The sequence below is a fragment of the Plectrocnemia conspersa genome, unplaced genomic scaffold, assembly GCF_051122295.1.
Source record: "Plectrocnemia conspersa isolate PC_06_02 unplaced genomic scaffold, ASM5112229v1 ptg000007l, whole genome shotgun sequence".
Lineage (NCBI taxonomy): Eukaryota > Metazoa > Arthropoda > Insecta > Trichoptera > Polycentropodidae > Plectrocnemia > Plectrocnemia conspersa.
Genome location: NW_028277171.1, coordinates 5,418,363 through 5,439,965, shown reverse-complemented (window position 1 = coordinate 5,439,965; position 21,603 = coordinate 5,418,363). Strand labels below are relative to the sequence as shown.

At 29.3% G+C, this 21,603-nt stretch overlaps 1 protein-coding gene across 2 annotated transcripts in view; it reads right to left on the bottom strand.

Moving 5' to 3' along the window:
• LOC148233726 (junctional adhesion molecule B-like) overlaps positions 1-21,603 on the bottom strand; it is a 560,268-nt gene that overhangs the window by 440,057 nt on the left and 98,608 nt on the right. The gene's annotated exons all lie outside the window — the stretch shown is intronic.

Genomic DNA, 21,603 nt, shown 5'->3' with positions numbered 1-21,603 from the left:
GTTTAATTTGTGTATATGTATGTGTATATAAATATAAAACATCAAGTTATAAACAAGGATTTGTTGAGAAAAGAAAGTTGCGCGCATAAATCATCCAGAGATTTTTTCAATTATCTCTGCCGCTTCTGAACAAAAAAACGCGATAAGCTTGAAAGCTTATCGCGTTTCGAATATATTATGAACGTTAAGAACTAAGACGAACTATTCAATTTGAGTGCACTTTTTAAAAAGTCGTATCAGAGTAATATCGTGATACTACTATCGATGCGCAAAAATTTTTTTTTATTTTCCTTATAACATATTAATCTAGCTCCTTTCGATCCCTTTTATTGTGAGTCTGTAAACTTGTTTCTTGAATTAAATACAATATATATAAGTCTAGGAATATTATCAAAAAAAGTTTTTTTTTTAGTTCACACTTATTAGAAATTGATTCATTTAAAACACACTGCAAGAAAATCTCTGTCACATCACGCAATATATTTTTTACCTTATTAAATCTATACAATGTATATTATTAAAAACAAGACAGGAGCAATATAACAATTGGTTAAGGTAATTGTATATGTTTTGTAAACCTTTGAGTATGCATTTATAATGTTAGATTAAAAACGAATGAAGGTTTGAATTAAGTTGAATTAAGAAAATTTAAAAGCGAGCTTTCTGCGCCTGAGAGGAATTAAGCTCGCTGGGGAAAAAATATATAATAAAACATTCTTATGGAGCTTAATTTTTTTATATGTATTTTTTTAAATGTGGATATATCGTTTCAAAGCTAACAAGATTTTTCAAGGATTTTGCACGAAGGAATCTGCAGTAGATCCGCATTACTTAAGCCGAAGACATATATGCCCTACTCAGCGAAATCATTTCTGCAATGAATTTTCCGTAAATGGAAATATATGTGAGCACTTTTTCACAAGAGACATTTTTTATGTCAGTTGGCGCTTAATCTGTCTGTCTTTAGAGAGATCCTGCTTTCGAAAATATGAACTTAGTTTGTACTTATTTCGAATAAAAATAACTCTTTAAACATAATAATATCGAATCAATCGATTTTTATTTAAGTCTTATATAATGAAGTCTTTAAAAATAACTGCTATATTCAGATAATGACTTTCCAAAAAAATATTTTGCATCGATGAATTGAAAAGTTATTACACCAATTCAATTTATACAAAGACAAAAAGTATTCTAGAACAATAAAACACTATAATTAAGATTTTATTTTAAAAGGAAAGTGATGTATTTGACCGCGCAGCAAAAAATATTTACAAAAACTACTTTTTTTTTCTTTAGTTTTACATAAAAATATTTAATTTATCAAAAATATTTTCTGCAAGGCAAAGTATTTGACTAATTTCCCAATGTATCTCAAATTTCTAGCGGTAATGTAAAATATGTATTAAATAAAAAGACTTATTTTGCTAATTAAAATATTTTTAAAATGACAAGCGCTTCGCATGACAAATACGAGCATATTGGGCGTCTTACCGCAAACTTTAGCGATGTGCATACTTAATCATATCCTGATCGAACATCAATCTAGCTTAAGCACCATATTATTAAAGAAATACTTTTGGATAAAGATATCTAAAAATATATTTATGTAACACTTAGCAATGCAAAAAATTATCGGTTTGGCAATTGACTATGGTTCTTTTGTAAAGACATAGAATACGTATTGATGCAAATTTGAACACATATTATTTTCTTTCATCGATAAAATTTGTCAAAAAACATATTATATTATTAATGATTCCAAAGCGTTTTAATAATTTATTAACAATGAACGTGCTGCTCAGTCAACGTTAAAAGTAATAAACTTCGATGAAATAACTTTGGATGTATCATCGAATATTTATTGTATATCATTACTAAAAAGAAGGAAGAGGAAGAGCAACGGGCCTAAATTAACTCCCTGCGGTACTCTAAACAAGCGAAGTATTCATCGGAAAAACGAGTACCATAGCATATACACTAATGGTCGAAAAGTCTTAAGAAAAATTTAAATCTTGTCATACAGCGATGGTAAAATTTGTGCTTTTCTTTGAACAATGTGCATTAAAAAATATATAAATAATAACTCCTATATAAAATACGTTCGAAATTAAAAGTTATTAATTTATTAAATTACTTTGACATAAAAAAAATATATTTAAATTCGTACAAATCAAATAACAATTATGCAAGTCGACGACAAATTATAGGGTTTCTTTTCACAACGTCTTTAGGGTAAGATAAACGAAGGAAACGGCTGTGACTTTTTAATCTGGTAATTTGTCTTCAATATCCACGAACAAAGCCTGATTTAAGGCCGCTGATTTAAATCGACGCCGCGCTCTCTAATACTACCCCTTATTTTCTTGAACAATCGGAGCAGAATACATACATATATGTATATTACTTCAAATTTACTCTAGAAATTGCCCACGGCGCCAAATTAAATGACCTCGTATTAATAAAGCTTACGAGACCAGTGTATATACATTTCGCATTATTAATGCGTGTAATAATAGAATCCGATCGAATGCGCAAGTAAGCGTTTTAATATTGACCAAAATTTTCCGATTATTAATAGCTTTAAGGAGCCATTATATTATCTACGACAAGAGATATGCAATTAATGTGACTAAGATATCGTCCCCGATCTTTACCGATAGTAAAGACTTTGTATTAAATTGATACGTTCAAAGACGATACGCTTAAAAGCGTTTAATTGCTATAATCATGGTGAAGAATGTCGATATCGCGTGACAACGTTGGATTAAATTGATCAATTAGTTATTTTATTATCTTTGGTATAATATCATATAATCACTTATATACAAATTGAATTATAAAATTCACCTTTTTTGACATTATGTATTATTATCAAAATGAAACCATCACTTAATGGGAAATTTATTATATAATTACATAATAATTTCAGCTTTGTCATTTTTATCAATAATCTCTTTTTTTATGTATCATCAATTGTATGTTAAAAATATAGAATTCGTAAATTAAAAACCTATTTTCCTTTATATTATAAAATAATCGTGGATAATTCGTGATTTTTAATATATAATTAAATACTGATTCAGAAAGAAAATACATGTGTATAAATTTATGAGATTTAAATTGAATTATTTCTACGAACTGCAAATGTTGATCCATTTGATTGATGTATATATAAAATATGACCTAAATTTTATGCTATTTAACTATAAATTAATATTATTGCGCAGCATTTTATTAATCAAATCCAGTTTCAATAATTAAAATAGAAATGGCAAGATGTGCATATATTATAATAAAACATATTTTATAATATAGACTTATGCCTTCAGATAAGAATGTGAATATTTTCGCCATTTTCCTATATAAGGTGAAGGCATAAACCTTGAACCAAGAACTAAGACATCGATCTAAAGACGTATGTTTAAAATTTTCTGGATGAATAGAATTACTAATATTGAAGTCCTCTAACATATGGCAAAAGAAAGAAAAGTAATGCGTAATGCTTCCTCCACACTCTCTGGAAGTAGGCCATGGTTGGGCAAGGACGGAAAATATAATGTGTTAATTCGGGGCTACTTCGGTCGAGCTCGGGTCTGCCCGCTCTAATGTCTCGGCGACCTCGACCATATTCGGTAGAATACCTTTGGTTCGGTAACTTCCAGAGAGTGTAGAGGAAGCATAACATCATGACAAGAAAGCCTCTATATCTCATCCATATTATAAGAGGAAAAAAATAAAATCTAATCCAACACATAATTTAGGGGAATATAAGTATAGGAAAAAAAAGGCAGACATGGCATCTAGGGATTCCATTACCGGTAATACCGAAACCGGTATTACCGGTTTTTGTTGAAAACTACATCTTCGGTATTACCGGTATTACAAAATAAAAAACCGGTAATTACCGAAATTTATTATTTTCGTTAAAAATGATATATTTTAATTATATTTTAAGTCCTATTTCGTTGCTGACTGGCATTTCATGGTCTACGTCTACATCAACACAAAACAGATGGGTGTACATTTCTAAGAAGCTTTTATATTTTATGACCCCCAATATAAATAATTTATCTGGACGGATTGGAGTCAGCGAATGGCCGTCGGAAGTAATTCCGATACATTTGACAGCTCTTTTGAATAGCAGGTAAAAAAGGCCGGCCGGAAAGGCAAGATCTTTTTCGGTCTGTTTCTCAAAAGAGTCGCCAAATTTATACAGTTTTGTTTTGACATCCTTGCTGATCAGTAATACGCGCAGCAGAAATTAGCACAACTTATTCGAAAGTTTTACAATTTCTACACAACCCAGAACTACAAAATCACAATGATCATAGCATATTTAAACTACAAAAATTAAATTTATATGAAGAGAAAAATGAAAATGAAGATGATGAAAATCCTGAAGAAGTTATTTTAAATGAAGATATGCCAAGTGACAACAATTTTTGCTCATTAAAAGGAAAATTATATAAAAAAATGCATCAAAATCTTCATTATAATGTGCGAAATGAAAGAGTAAATAAAAGCTCGAATTTACAAACTACGATTCGCAAAGAAATGAAAACTTTTTGCGAGGAAAACATTCGTGGTAAACATTTAGAAATGGTTTACCAATATTTAAAAACCATTCGTCCTACTAGTGTAGAGTCTGAGAGAGCCTTTTCAGCCGCAGGATTAATTTGCACGAGAATAAGGTCTATGTTAGCGGACGAAAGTTTAGGTACATTGTGTTTTTTAAAATCCTATTTTAATACAAAAAAATATTGTAAATAAATTCATTCTATTTTTTTTCTGTTTCTTTTTATAAAATATTTTGATTTAATAAACGTAATGTAATGATTTGAATGTATGTATTGTAATAATGTAATAATTAGTCTTAATAAACTGTTTGACCTCCTCATTGTTATTCAATTTTATCGATTAATAGTACATTTTCAAAAAAAATGTATTGTGTATCTTTTATAAAATTTAATAAGTTTAATGATTATGAAAGTAATTAACAATTAACTAACGTAAATTATCAAATTAATTAATTATTAATAACCAATAGTTAACAAATTAATGATAAATGAAACAATTGGGAAAATTAATAATAGAAGTTGAATAAAAGAAAACGGTATTACCGGTAAAAACCGGTAATACCGTCGATAGAAATTTTTTTTCGGTAATACCGGTATTGCAAAAGTCGGTATTTTTGGAATCCCTAATGGCATCGTATTACTATGCAATTTAAGATAATGGGTTTGGTGCATATTTATTAAATTTTCTGTGCAGTAAATAAAATCAAAATAGCCAAAACGATAGTCAACTTTCAATAAGAGGTGTTGCAAGAAAAAAAAATATTAGACTTTTCAATACTAGTACGTAATAAATCATTTGTGTTTAAAGTAGCAATGACATTAAAAAATCAGATCGTAATAATTGTCATTCTATTTTGGCAAATAAGTTACAAGCATAGCCCTGAAAATATTGTTTCACACACATTGACTTTTAGGCGCAGAAACTAAAAAATAACTGGGATAAACCTGCAACAAAAGGGTTTATAGCTGCGTATAAATATATATACTGGGAAAATGACAACCTACTTCTTGACCTACTTTTAGCCACCTACAATATATTGGTATATAACCGATAAATATTTTCGTGGTTCATGGAAGGATATTGCTTAAGAATATGTCGACTTTGTGTTAAAATTTGTTACTTAAAGGAACCTTTAAAACATAAACTAATAATATGCATATACATACATACTACAATTTAAAAATAAAAAAGTAGTTTACTGTATTTCATAATACTTAAAATGGTAGACAAAAGTATGGATAAGACAATTAAAATCTGATAGTAAAGCTCACATGAATCAATCCAGCTCTTCCTTGCTATCGCCGAATACATATGTATGACTTATGAACATAATAAATAGTTAAGTGACTTAAGTAAAAGATAAACATTGAGCACTTGTTTAATCTGCAGTGCTAAGAAGCAGAAATCGGATCTCTTATTCTTAAACGTAAAAAGTCACATTGAAAAGGTTTTTGGAAATCTTCGAAATGGCGATTATAAAGCGCGTCATTTCAAAACCTCGGGACTACACAAATAATATTTAATTGCATCGAAAATTGCTTACCCGTGTAAAAATCCAAACAATGCGAATTGTATACAATAATTTCAAACCGCAATTTTTACACAAAACAAAGCCTTTTCCGAACGCGAAATAATCGCCCGTGAAAAATCGTCGCCCGAATGGCTCCGGTGACTCGCGTTTCCGCGATAAAGTTGCTCAAAAACTTTCCGGGCTAAATAACCAAATTAATTGTACAAAACTCCCGGCGAGCTTTTCAGATATAAAGCGAGATCTCTAAGGTTATCGCCGAGATTGAATTATATTTGGGCCCTGAAAATTTTCTCCGGGGGGGTGTTTTTCCGACCCAAACCCTTTTTTTTGCAGAGCACAAAAGCGACCGGCGCGAATTGAAACTTAAGAGTGTTCATTCTTAATTTTATGAATGCTTGGCTTTTCATCTGTAAACGAGATTAGTCCGCTGGCCGTTGGTTGTTTCTACACGCAATTTATCTCGTCGCAGCCTTTTGTTGTTGACTTTGAAGTATTAAGTTTAGCCGCGATACACACAGCCTTTTCAGTGTGGTTTTACAAAAGCAGCCAAAAAGACCCCTTTTTTCAAGATTGTTTTATTGCTGGCTATTTCGGGAAAAATTAGCGTAAATAAAAAAAGTTTGGTCTAATTTTTATGGTCGTCATTAAAGTATAACTAATAAAAATTAATATTTCTATTTTTAAAGTGTTGTACTAATAAAAGATAAAATATGTTATCAGATATATATAAAAAAATCTGAATAATATCAATTTCAAATAGAGTTTTTATTAAACAGTCTTAAAAATATTTTTGCTATGCATTTTGGTTAAAGAGTTTCGTCTCCTTATATCATCATCTCATTAGCAACATTTTGTTTTTAGTATTAAATACAGAACACTTTTGAAGTAAAGGTTTTCCCAAAGTCGTCATAAAGTTCCAAAGTCAATCTTAATTAAATATATTCAACAAATCTTTTATAAATTAGCATCGATCCGTAGAACACGTGCAAACTTATAAATTAGCAGAGTCTAAAGTCTAGACAACATAGTATTTAACATTCAAAGTTTATTATACATTTAATATATGTACAAATAAACTTAATTAAAATAAATATTAGTTTACATTTAATTTAAAAAAATATCAAATTATAAAATACTTTAATTTTCAATTATAAACCTGTAGTATTATATAAAATAATACATTTAATAAATATCGTCTTTTTGAATTTTAATTCGGATTCTACTTACTATTTTCGAGCTACGAAAAGTATAATATTATAAAACATTTTTCTTAGAACTAAATTTAACAATCCTATAGGTCGCCTCAAAACTAGCGTCATTATGGAGATGTAGAAGAGACGGCGGTGAAGCGTCACATTCCGGTTCCTTGTTCCTTATTTCAACATAATTACATTTTTTATATCAGCCAATTATTCACAACAAATCGAGCGCGATATCCATTACGCCAAACAAAATGGCCGTTAGGGTCGGTGACGCAATAAATTCGCCGCAGCCCTGGGTCCATTACGGGCTGCGAATTTTCAGGCTGCACTTTTCCAATGTTTACATTGGGTAATTGTCCGAGCCGATGTAGTTGCGTTTTGCAGCGTGCAAAAATCGCATGCCCCTTTGTATTTATTGCTTTTTACGCCGCCCAAATTGCGCGCCGGCCCTGTCATAACGCCGAATTTACGATCCAGCCCGATTGTGTGTGGCCCTGGCGTTGCTAATGTGTTGCAGTTTCGCGTTGTCGAAAATTAGCATGCGTCATGTTCGAGTGTGGGTCACTTACGACAATTTAACACTTGGTAATTAATTATTATAATATAATAATATTGCAAAGGCCCCTAAGTTATTGATATAATATATCATTAATAATATTATTGTATAATACAATTCTGAAAAGAACGTAGGACTGTGCAATAGTAATAGATACGTGTTTTATCCGTAGTTTTGTCTTGCGTCTCAATGCCAAAATGTTTCTAATTTTCTCGGCAGTTTAAACTCTCTTTTATATCGGTTCAAATACTAGATTTAGTATTTTATCTGGAAGTTTCAGATGAGATATCTTTAATGGAAGTGTATTCCAAAAGAAGTGTTATGATTATGCTAATCTATTTTTTTGAAATAGGGGATGTAATAAGACTCCTTTCACCTCGATTTGCGCGGGGGAGGGGAGAAGACTATGCGGTTTTCTGTTAAGTTTATAATAATAATTATTTTTCGTAATGATTTTTTTCATACAGCTAAGTATTTGACAACGCTGTTAGTTACATTTTTTTTTGTTTATTATAAACACTGGCCGTCTTATTTTTAGATCTATTGAAAAAGTCTATGTGCAACAGTCTGAATCTGGATCGTCACGTTTGTCGGCGTTATGAATAAACTTGTTTTGCAACAATTAGTATTAATTAAAAAAATAATAATCTTGCTAACTAAGAATGGTCTCTGCAGAACAGTTGGGACCTTACTGGTACAAAATTAGTTATCTTTGTCATTCCGATAAAATCATGCTCTACCTATCGCCTTATTAGCACAGTATTTCTCAATTATTTTGATCTATTATAAGATTTTTGGTAGATTTCTTGAGAAAAACTTCGTCCGGCAAAGGTTGTAAGAATAAGGTTGTAGTAAGTAGAGTCTCCAATTACTCGAACCATCAACTACTCGAGTATCGAATATTAAAATTTTAAAATACTCGAGTACTCGAGTACTTTCGAGTATTTACTAAATGTACCAAAATAGCTATTATTCAAATTTGTGCACATATAAATAAATAAATAATATGGTAATTTTTACAATTATTTTAACTTCACGAACATACTTTTTAAAAACAATAATGCAAAAAGTGTCTCGAATTTAATATTACTGCTAACCTTTGGTTTTATTATTCCCGTTATGGAAAAAAACCCTTACCGTTGCTGTTGGTGTTGGTCTTATTGTCATTAACGCGTTGGATAAGGCTTCTAATTTATATCTGTTCGCTTTTTATAGATATAAAATTTTTTGAACTCTCTTTTTATGTTCTCTTCTTTCATTCCCTTCTCTGCTTTTCTCTTATTTCCTTCGACTATTGACAAAATAGTATTTTGTAATTCTTCTTGAATAGATTTTTTTTCTTAACAATATACAATATTCTACTCCTTCTGATTATTGCGAAGAAGTTAAATCTATATCCTTCGAAGATGTATTTGGGTGAATCCCTTTCATTCTAGAGCTAAACGGTTCGCAAAGAACTAACTTTACTATAAATGCATTTAAAACACACAATTTTTTTGATTTATATTTTAAGCTGAGGGATCAGTATAAACAATTGACAACACTTTACGCTACAACTGCATAGTCATAAAACCTAAAAAAAATTTTGTTGATATTTCATATTATTCATTGCCATAAATTAGATAAGTCGGGACTGTCGAACAGAAAACACAAAAGAAATTTCTCCGTCGTACCCACTAACATAGCCGACGACCGGAACTATGCAACTATGGAACTATGAAAAAATTATATCTGATAGTAACCGCTCTAACTCGGGACTACGACTTCGGGCATAAACGCCAAATAAAAGCAAGACGTTAACCTTTACCGGATCGAATTAAAGTTATTTTTGTTTCTGAAATATTTCAAATTTTTTTAATTTCGAGTATTAATCGAGTAATTTTCAAAATACTCGATTATCAAGTACTTGAAAAATAGACAAGTATACTCAAGTATCGAGTACTCGATTACTCGAATTGGAGACTCTAGTAGTAAGGTTCCTAAAAATCTGATTAAATCTAAAAAATATTTTTCTTTTTATTTTGTAGTAAGCAATTTTTAAATATTTATTTTTTAATTTATTTTTTTATCTCTTTTTATACAGAAGGTATTATTTTCTAAAATGTTTTGATAGATAGATTATAAAATAGGATTTAGGTTAAAAATTTTAGCCGAGATATTTACAAGAATTATTCCTAAACCAGTTTCATGTCAATATGATTAAAACTACGGCAGTAATCGTGTCGTTAAATTTCGTTATATACCACATATGTGACAAAAAAATTAAGAAAAAGATTTTTTTTAATGCATTTACAATAAAATAATTTTTCCCTATAAACTTTTTTATAAAAAAATTTAAAAATTTTAAGAAATGTTTTAAAAAGCCGCTATGGTAAGTAAAATATGGCGGATCGGACTAGCTAACAAACTTAGCCTAGGTCTATTTTTTAAATAAATGTTATGATGATATCATAAAAATAACTGTGGGTTTTTGAGGACGAATCAATACTAATTCTAATTTTTTGAAAAAAATGGTAAATATTTTTTTGTGTCATTTGATAGAAATAAAGAAATTTGAGGACAAGTCAATAGTCGTAGTCTTAAATTTATTGACATAAAACAAATTTCAAAAATATATCTTGTAAATATCTCAGTTAAATTTGTAAACCGGCCTGATCCGACATCTTATTTCAAAATACCGACTTGTCAAAAAGTTAAAAAAATCGTTAATATAAATTTAATAAAATAACAAGTCAAAGTTATTTTTGAATAGAAATTAAAATAAAATAAAAAAAAACAATTAGGACGTTAGGCAACAACTATACAACAGGTATTGAAGCAAAATACATTTTTGGCGTAGCACATGTCCACCGTGAAAAAGTGTACGAAAACATATACAAGGGTAAAGCCATTTTAGCTTATTCATTCTTTAATATTGGTGTGCCAAAGTGGATGGCGTAAAAACGCTCATTGTAAATTTAACGAGCAATCCATTGTTAACCAGCTATTCAAATAATTTCGTCGGGCGTCGAACAATGCACGGAATATTCTTACCGCACTTCGTTATAATGAAACTTATAATCGAAATATATTATTATGCGTTTTTGTTCGACGAGTACAATGCGCCAGGGCGGCGGTGCTTGATCGATATTTCTTAGTTATTATAGTGAACACAGCGGCATGTGTCGCGTTTATTGAATAATAATATAAACGATGGTTTGAGCATAGCGCCATTTTACATTTATTTCCTATGCAGACATTCAATAAGTATATAGCAGCCTTTCATAGTTATGTCGACCAACACAACGAATCATTGTCCCCAAATAAATAAATAGTTTTCCATAGTATCCATTTTTTATTTCCATTTTGCACTGCCACTTTGCAAATAACACTACTTCCATTATGTGAAATATTACCATACTTTTTTTTAATTAAATCTCCACACAATTCCATGTACATCTTCAAAAATGTTCTATTTTGCATCTCATTGTTTCAAAATTTGTCTCACTATTATTACAATCTCTTGCTCATGTACATTATGTATCTAAATATATCAACCACCTTTTATTGTATTACTACAAGGTACATCTTACCCATTCTATATTAATCACTTTTGTTCCATATTATTACAACTTGCCCAATTTTTTTAGACTCGAGTTTGTTATATACGACTATATTTCTTTGTTGTAGTATTGCCTGTACCATATTAACCTTAAAAGCGTTCCATACAAGTCAATTTGTATCATTCTAACCCCTCTCTTTGATCAGTATTATTCTGATTTGCTTAACATTGCCTCCATATGCTTTTATATTAGCTTTTATATCATTTTATCTATTCTGCTTTCATATCAAAAGATTTTTTTAATCTACCTCACCTTATCACATTCCATAACATTATTCTGCCTTGCTTCGTATTAGCCCTTCTTGTTTTATTAACCCCTCCTTTACTCCATATATATATTATTGCGTTTTACCCATCCATGTTCCACATTTCATCTTCTTCAGTAAAACTCCCCCACTATCTGTTTAACATTATCCCCAAATTTATTCCATATTATCTGATTTATTCTCTTTTGCCTATGTTATGTTTCATATTACTCACTTTGTTCCATATTATCCCTAAATATTTATTTTATATTTTGTTTTAAATTTTTCAATATACTTAAAATTTCTAGGTACAAACTATAATGTTTTTTTATTGTGACTGAGAAATCGAACTTTTACATTAAAACTGATTTAACTCAATATTTAATTTATTAATTTATGTTCTTAATGGCGTCTAAAATTTTTAAGTTCTACACTACACAATCACTAAGCACTAAATCATTTCCAGGAATGATAATAAGACTAGTTCGAACGGCTAAATCCTGTTTAATCGTCTTTTCAAATTGTCCATATAATGAAGTTGGTGCCTCGATGTTGACGTGCTGTTAGAAGCTAATTTTTATTTAGCAGCAAAACGTTTTATAGCACATATGACGTATTTAACACATACACGAAGCCATTACACTGTTTTTTGAAACTTATTTTTGAATCTTTCAATCAATTTGATATGACACTATTTGGCACACCCTGATAGTTGTACATATACCATAGACCGAAACTAGTTAGAATTTGTTGATATATATTGATTTTGATGTATATTGATAGTTAGTCTTCTTTTTTTAATACATATTTATTTTCTTTCAATTTCTTTTCATTCATTTTCATATGATCTTTTTGTTTTAATTGGTAATCTTATCAGTGGCTTGTTAATTATTTTTAGTAGTAACTTATATTTTTTCCCACTACTAGAACTGCTGTATCTTGGTTTTCTATTTCGCCTTTTCTGTCATTGTTCAATATTTTAATTTAGTTTTGTATGATGATATGTAATAGCGTTAGTTTTTTGTTTAATATATCATCCCTAATTTATTGTTTTGATTGGCTGCATATGCATCATGGGTATTTTTTTAAAAAAATAGCTTTTCATAAGAACATTTTTCTGTCTTTATCTGTAGTTGATAGTTTATTGATTCTTCGTTATATTTGTTGTGCTTAATTGTGTAAAATATTTTTTATCCTATGTTGTGCATATTGTATCTAAAATTATCTCTGATTTGTTTTGTAATATTTCGTGAATTATATTTTTTTATTGCGTTTTCCAAATTACTTTTTCCATATTTCGTACAACTTTATATTACTCTTATACCCACTGAAATTAATTATTAATCAATTTTAGAATGTATACGACAATCTATGATATATACATATTATTTGGACCAAAATAATATGAATAATTAACGCTTGATTTAAACTTTCCATTCAAATAAACTGGAATTTAATTTTGCTTGAAGTATATGAATATTAAATAATATTTTTATTACAAAAAGGTAATAAAAAAAATACTTAAATAAAGCCAAAGAATTGAAAGACATCCCCTGTAAATTTGTATATATTTAAACATGTGTTGTAACGGTTGTTATTTACCGACAAAACTGTTTGAGAACAAGGGGATTAAGCGCAGGACCCAATCAACACGAGCCAGATAATCCCATGGAACTTTGTGAGCTCGTGCATGTTGGAGAAACACGCTAATTTTGCCTATGCGCTTAATCAAGTAATTACCGTGCGTGTGTAAGTGCCAAAGCGCAATGATAAATGAGTCGGGTAACAAAGAGATGCTGTAGTTATTTTTTTAATCAGCTATCTACATACACAGCTTGATGCCTAATTTAGAGGTGCTTGGTTTTCTGGATCTTCTGTTAGAAGTGTATCAGGGATAGAAAAAGCGGAGTACATAGTGTATAATAGAAAAAGAACTGCACAATAAACCATAAAAAAATATTGATTAAAATTTATGTTTTTAATCATTTCACAATATAATTATTGCATATGAAATTTTTATGAAAAAATACTATAAACAATATAAAATTAGTCTATTATTGCTTATTATTATTTTTAAATCAGTTCAAACGCAAACTATTAATTATCCAACAATAAATTAATACAGACTTGCCCCACTTTCAAAATCAACGGCTCATATGTCTATGACTTTTTCAATGAAACTATGCAGAGAGCCAAATGAGATTACAGTGCAATTCAAAAATGTGTGATTTGTTAATCAAAATTGAATCGAAAGCAGCATTCATAAATACTTGTTATAAATAAATAAATTATGTATCATAATCTAAAGTACGTATATCACTAGGTTCATAAACGCTCTCTTTTGTTGATACAATCAAACAAAACGCCAACGCCAATCACTCACGCGACATTTATCTACTACCTTAGTCTACATATCCACATAATTATATGCTAAAGTTGTATGTATGTATACATACTCGCGTTGTGTGTAAACGGTCGCTATGAAAATTACACCACTAGGTTACGTTTTAGAGGCCGCTTTTTGTTTATCTACGAAACACTGAAAGCTAACGACTAGAAAAGCTAATATTAGTGCAGTATTTTGCCGTGTTAAGCTGCGCGAGACGAAAAAACATCTCGCACAGCGGCAGCGTTGACTTGTGCTAATGCTGTTTACTGCGCGCATACGGACCACTATTTTGTATGCACAGGAATTTCATTACGCCGCCGATTCGGCGATATTTAACCGGAAACTTTAATTTTAACATGTAAACAGTTAATGTGTAATTGAACTCGTGCGCGCGTTTTCTTCGAATCGGTCGATTATGTAATATTGCGCGTGCCATGGTATGGTAATTGCATATTTTAGTTGGTAAACGATAGTAATGATACTCAGAAAGTAGAATATGCCCAGTGTATATATATAATTATATGCAGTAAGCTTCCAAGATATTGAGAATCGTAATTGCTTGTTTTTATTAGCTGTTTTACAGTTCCAGTAAACATACGTGTTTACAAAAAAATGTATAAAATAATAATGACATAAAAACTCACAATTATAAAAAATTATACACTACAACAAAATTAAAAACAATGTTAGATTATACAGTTTTTTAACTACCCTATACGATATTTAAAAGGGCTCTTATTCAGAAGTCGGATTTCTCTTACACAAGGCAATTAAAAATTGTGTATACAAATGTTTGGAACTCAACATATTAATGTATCAAGAAAGATTAGCGCTTTTAGGAACCATTCTCCTAGGATCGAATTGAGCGTATTTTAGCAAATTGTATGGCATTTATCTACGCAAAAAGATAAACGATTTACCGAACCTTGTCTTTAGAAAAAATACACAATCTCGAGGTAAAGAATCAGTTATCATTTTAATAGATTATACCTATAAATCATCAGTATATAATTGAAAACTGCTAGTATATTTATTTTAAAAAAAGCTATAGAGCTAGATATTTTTATGTGATATTCCAGTTGTCAGTTGTATAAATTGAACCACTTTTTTATTTATAATTCAAGCTATTAAATAATCAAAATGCCATTTTGACTTATGATAAAACTTTTTACCCCGTCTAAAAAAAATAGGTTGCTTTGTTAAAATGGGTCGTAAGTCACAATTAGAAAGAATTATTATCTCACCAAAAAGAGACAGACAAACAAATCCTGCTCTAAAAAAATTAAAAGATTTTTTTTACTGGCAATAATATTTAAAGTCAAGAGTCTTTTAAGCTGGACTTTAACTTGAATAAGGCTGACTCAACTTCAAACCAGCGAGGATCGCAGAAGCTGCCGCTTCTCTCTTCGTATCCCCTAGTCAAGCTCAACATCAAAAATCCAGAGATTAACTCACACCGGATATGCCTAGAGCCTACCGAAGCACCCATGGAAAACATTTTTGAATTGTTGTACAATAAATTTAATAGCAAATAATAATTTTGTATTACTAAAATTAAAAGTATAAATAATTACGAGCAAATCTTTTAAAAAAGATAAATAATTAATTTATTTGTACAATTTAAAAAAAAATGATATTCATTTTTTTAAAATGACAGCTTAAGACATTGGTATTTAACAGCTCCCTTTCGTATAATACCTTTTAGGTCAATATGTATTCGACGTCACTTACGAAGAGCTGGTCTGACTAGATGTTACACATTACATCCCCATGACCCGCGTCTTGAATTTAAATATTTATATAAATAGTTTAAACAAAAAAACGATTTAATATTTATTTAATAATATACAAATCTAATGAAGTTATTATGACACGCTAAGAAAATTAGAGATATTGTATTAAAATATGATAGATTATAGTTTTCTAAAGATCATAAAACTTCCAATTTTATGTTTTATTATATACATACACCTATTAACAACTAGCAATTACATATATAGGTTTACGTATATTATTATCTCTAACGTTAAAATATATAATATTCAATATCCTTACATTGTTATACAAAAATCATAACTCACCAATCAAAATTCAAAACAGTCACACAGTGATGATTAAATTATCTTACCTGCAAAAAACAAAACATAAAATTAATATAGTTGCAATTGCAATAAATCACATATGACAAAAATAGCTTAAGCCTTAAAAATTAGACACACAAAAAAATTAGACTGTCTTAATATATAAAGCCGCAACAGCATATGTTTTTTTTATATAATTTAATACTAAGAAAGTAAGAGTGTTTTTATTATATTCTCATTGACAAAAATATGATTTTTGTAATTTAATTCAGTGATAGTCCAGTCAAATTATAAGTACAGATATTCTATATGAGCTTAAGTAACTCGTTTTTAAAAAAAAATTGTACCATATAATATCACAATATTCATCCATGATAATAAAAAAATCCAGGTAATACTAATTTGTGATGATAAATCATAATAATAATAAATAATTTTGATCTCCCATACAAGAGAGAAATTGAAAAAACATTAAGTTTCACATGAGATTCGAACTTAAGTATTTAAGAAAAATAGTTTTCAATCTATCGTGCTGATTATTTAACATTCGATCAGACCTTTAGGCAGAAAACTTTAGCACCTTAGCTTTAATCATCCAATTTGACCGAGAGCCTCAGTCATAGAAATACCAACATAGTTGTAAAAAAATACTGTTTATTATGCTATCAAATTAAAAATAGGATTCAACCGTATTTTCACAAATATCGAATATTAAAGTTCAATGACCTCACACACATACCAGCATACGTATTGTAAAAACAAATTTACATATTTACTTGTAGTGGGACCTGGAGCGCAAAAACGTTCCCTAAAAATATATAATAAACCTTTTGTGCAAGCGGCGGTCCCTTTTTCCTTTGAGGGGATCCGTTTTAATTAATTGGTGGATTATTATACACGCCGTAATGGAAAATTGATAACCGAAAAGTGAAATTTCGAAAAACACACAACGTCAACCCTACCCGGAAGCCTGGAGGAAATTAAAAAATACATAAATTAACTCTTGCAAAAATAAGCAAATTATACAAAAGAGCAAACAAACCGTTTTTTAGGTTAAAATTTATAATTACTTGGAATCGTTAGTAGTTATGTAATAAAAATTCAGTCAGATTATACAGGATTAACAAAAAATATCGATACTATGTAATGTTTTTACATTACTTTTAGTATTCTTAAGCTAGTATTTTCATAGTGCTTATGTTTTTACACCAAATCGTACTAATAATAACTCATAATTTGTTCGTTCGATTATGTCAGTGAATGTATATTTTATAAAGCAATATACATTAACAAAAAAACCGCTGTTCTGAACATTAAGTCGAAAAGGCTGATGCAGGTCGAAATGGTTGTCAATTAAATTTGGCACGAACCCGCAGCTCGATCCGAAACCTAAGTAATTAATTCTGAGTTGAAATCCGAAATAGTTATGTCTGAACAAAACTGTCAATTAAATCCAGACGAGGGAGCATTATCAGGATTAGGTTGAGTTGTGAACAATTCATCAATTTTATTTTTGTGTATATTTATCTGGACATAGTGGTATGTATTTAAGTTCTAAATACTACTACAAAACATATATGCTTTAGACTATCTTTAATGCCATTTACATATGTCACTTCTACAAATTTTTTAAATGGCCCTCGTAATGATTATGCTATTGTTTGCTAGTTTAACGTTTTCACGATCTGGACCGACAATTTCCTGCAGCGTCTTAACTATTTATTTCGGCTTATGTGACTAATTAACTTTACTAATATTATAGTTATAAAGATCATTATCAAGATTATAATAGCTATAAGAATGGTAGGTAATAATATTTTTGTTAGCTGTTTTTAAATTTTTTATCTTGTTAACCTTTGAATTTAATAACAATGTGTCATATTTTTTTAAAGAAAATTCAATAGAAATACGTTTTCTATGAGAACATAAGGTCGCGATTAGCCCATCTTTTAATTTTCTCTCCCGTTTGCACAATATTTCTACCACCATATTTTTTCGCTCAATTTCCACACTGACGAAAGATGTTTACTTTGTGTATGATGTAGATGACACTCTGTCGATTTACTTTGTTGGTACAAATGGCGCGAGAAGCGAGGCGCCCGCGAGAGAAGAGCGCCCGAGCGGAAAATCAATATTTTCCATCGCCCCTATTATTATTTTTTCTTTCACTCTAGATTTGCAGACATTCAATTATGCCAGCCTTAGATAGTGACAATTTGCCTGAAAATAAAAACCAAAACGACGAACCCTCGCAGGGCTGGTTGAAATCAAACGGCTCGTAGTAAAAATGTACTATATAGCATTACAAGCAAGGGGAGAGGGTTTGTAAAACAATTTATACGTCCGCAATAACCGACGATAATTTAATTGCTTTTTGGGGGTTTTCGAGCGATTAAATGCGAATATAATTATTTTCATAAAAAAATATGAAATATAATCTGTATTATGATGAAAGCAGCTCTTTAAACATGTATGTATATATTTTAAATATACAATCTAAACATATTACAACATATGACCTAAATAATTGTATAAAGCTAAAAAAAATTTTTTTCTTAAAGGATGATATAAAAAAACCACAGAAATTCTTTAAAGCTTATTAGAAAAACTGATAAATTCAATAAGCAACACCAATACGTCAAAATGTACAGCTTTAATAGTGTCAACAAATTAGTGAACACAGCCAAATATCGATCAATCTCAACACATAAAATAATAATCAATCGATCAAGTGTGTAGGGTTTGGTCAATCAGAGGTTGTAATTGCTTTCTTCAGAAAGTTTTCTTTTGGGACTAATTTAAAATGTTGTATATTTCTGGCTAAGGTGATCAAACTGATTCAAAAATTAACTCATACTAAAACGCAAACCTAATTTATAAAAATAATATTTATCTTAATGCCAAAAAAATATAAATTCATGATGTTTTCTTGTATCCTGTAAGTAAAATTTACAAAACAAACAACACTCCTAAATCTTTAAGATAATAATAGATCAAGATAATAAATATGTCTCATATTTTATGTGCTACAAATAAATATGACAAATCAAGTAAATTTATCAAATTGTTCTCCAAAAGCGGCAATATTTAATTAATTAAAAAAAAAAAGCTTTGTTTACTAATAAATATTAAGACTACACAAAGTACTAATAATAACAAAATATTGAAAATTCAGAATTAATATCGAGCGCTTCAGAATCTTAACTGTACGAGAGAGCACTAATCCGTCGACTTATCCACTCAGCCAATCGCTCACTAATTAAATATATTAAATCCTAATAGGACAAAGGGCTTAGTGATTTCAGTATTAAGTACTGTAATATCGAGTGACGTACACGTCGAAATTTCGCATTTCTCGCGTACACATACGTTAATAAATATTTAGATATTGGTGTATGTTTTATATTATACTGTATATATATAATAATAATATTGTATGATATTCTGATTTAAAGTTCTAAATGATAACTGAAATAAAAATGTAATCACTTACACTAGAGCCCTGTTTGGGTGGTTAAAAATATTTTTTTCAAACGGAATCCGTAAGCAAAATTAAAATTAAAAAGTAAACAGTACGGATCGAAGAACAAAGGCAATAAATCGTTTATGTCCGGTGTATACCGTATATATATAAATATATATTTTTTCTGTATTATACCCGAATACGTTTCTCATCGCATGGTTGCACCACGTGAATTTTGAAAACAAAAAATAGCCCGTGATAGAATTGAAAAATAAAATATACAATGAAGCTTAGTAGAAGAGAAAACGTCGCATACGACGAAGAGAAAGATAAAAACGCAATTAATTCTCAGTTTTAATAAAGTAATAAATTCTCACGTTACCAAATAAGCTGTTCGTACTTGGGCAGATTTACATAGATAATAGACATGTCCGGTTCTGGTGTATTATATTAATTTATGTGCGTTGAATATTGCTAAAGGTGAATTATAATAATTAAAGTGAATGTAATCGTGGCTTATGTAGTACAAATAGTATAGTTTTAACTTCGATTCTTGTACTTACATATAAGTTATATTTTTCGAAAGATTCTTTATAATTTTGCTAATTATTTAATCAAATCTTGATGCTTCATTAGAATTATTATTAATTATTTCTATAGCTATTCTGATATAATATAATTTTTTTAATTTAGTTACAATATACGCCATAGTTTAAAAACATCAGTTTAACATATAATATATGATGATCGATTCAAGAGTATTGTAATTTTAGCAAATAAAAGCTTTATTACTATATTTATAAAGTATGCTTCAAACTTTTTTTTTAGATAATAATATAATATACATTTCAACTTCAATGATTTTATTGCTCTCAAACTTTATTTATGAGTCTTATAGTTTCTACACATACATCGATGTACTACTATATTCGTTTAATGTAAAGAACTTAAGTATATTATATTAAGCAACGTCTCAATTTGACTTTATTTACCACTTTTATTTTTATCCATAAAATTAGAAAAAAAATGGATTCAACTAATTTATATAACGGCAATAAAGTTTTTTCTTAAAAACCAATTTTCTCAAGTTCTAGTTAAATTTAACATTACCTTATAAATATTGGACGTTTTTACGTACACGTACTAATAATTACAGCCAATAAGATTTGCACATAACAGCGTTTTTTACGCCAATTTTTCGATAAGCGCGTTACGCAATTGTTTAAACTCGACGGTTAATAATTCGGTTATTGTCCTTCGTTTACGGGTTAGTTAATTTGCATGTTTTATACGTTTACGGAATTTGTCCGTTTATTGTACGCTTATCGCGAACAACGATTAATCATTTATACAACCGTAAATAAAATCGCGACAATAAAATATTTCTCGTATTAATTGTGTAAACGAATACACGCATACAAATCAACTATATAAGCTGATCAAAAATTAACTGAACTTTTAATAATGCGTGAAAACCCATATATCAAAGAATTGTATATTTTGTACTAGAAAGACTTCGTTCCTATTAATTTAAATCAATAATTTTAGATTAATTATCACACAAAGTTTCTCCCAAAAAGAATCCAGCTGGAATGCCAATTTAAAGTATACGTAATGTTTTTTAAAAAACATACTGCACACAACTAAAGTTAATATTTATTACTAATTATTTTGCATGAAAATATATTGTCTTAAAAAAATATATTTCAAATAATATTGGTAAATAATATATTTACTTTTAATTACAAATTGTTTTCCCATCAGTGTTCTACTTTATAACTTAAACCCTATCACTTAACACATTTTTTCTATTTTAGTTAGCTCGTTAGTAAATATAGAGAAATTGTTATTCAGTCTGTTTTGATCAAGATCGCATCATATTATTCCCTATCGAGCTCGACGGTTTACCGTTACATTCTAATTAGAATCCACTACTATTTGCCTCTCAGCCATA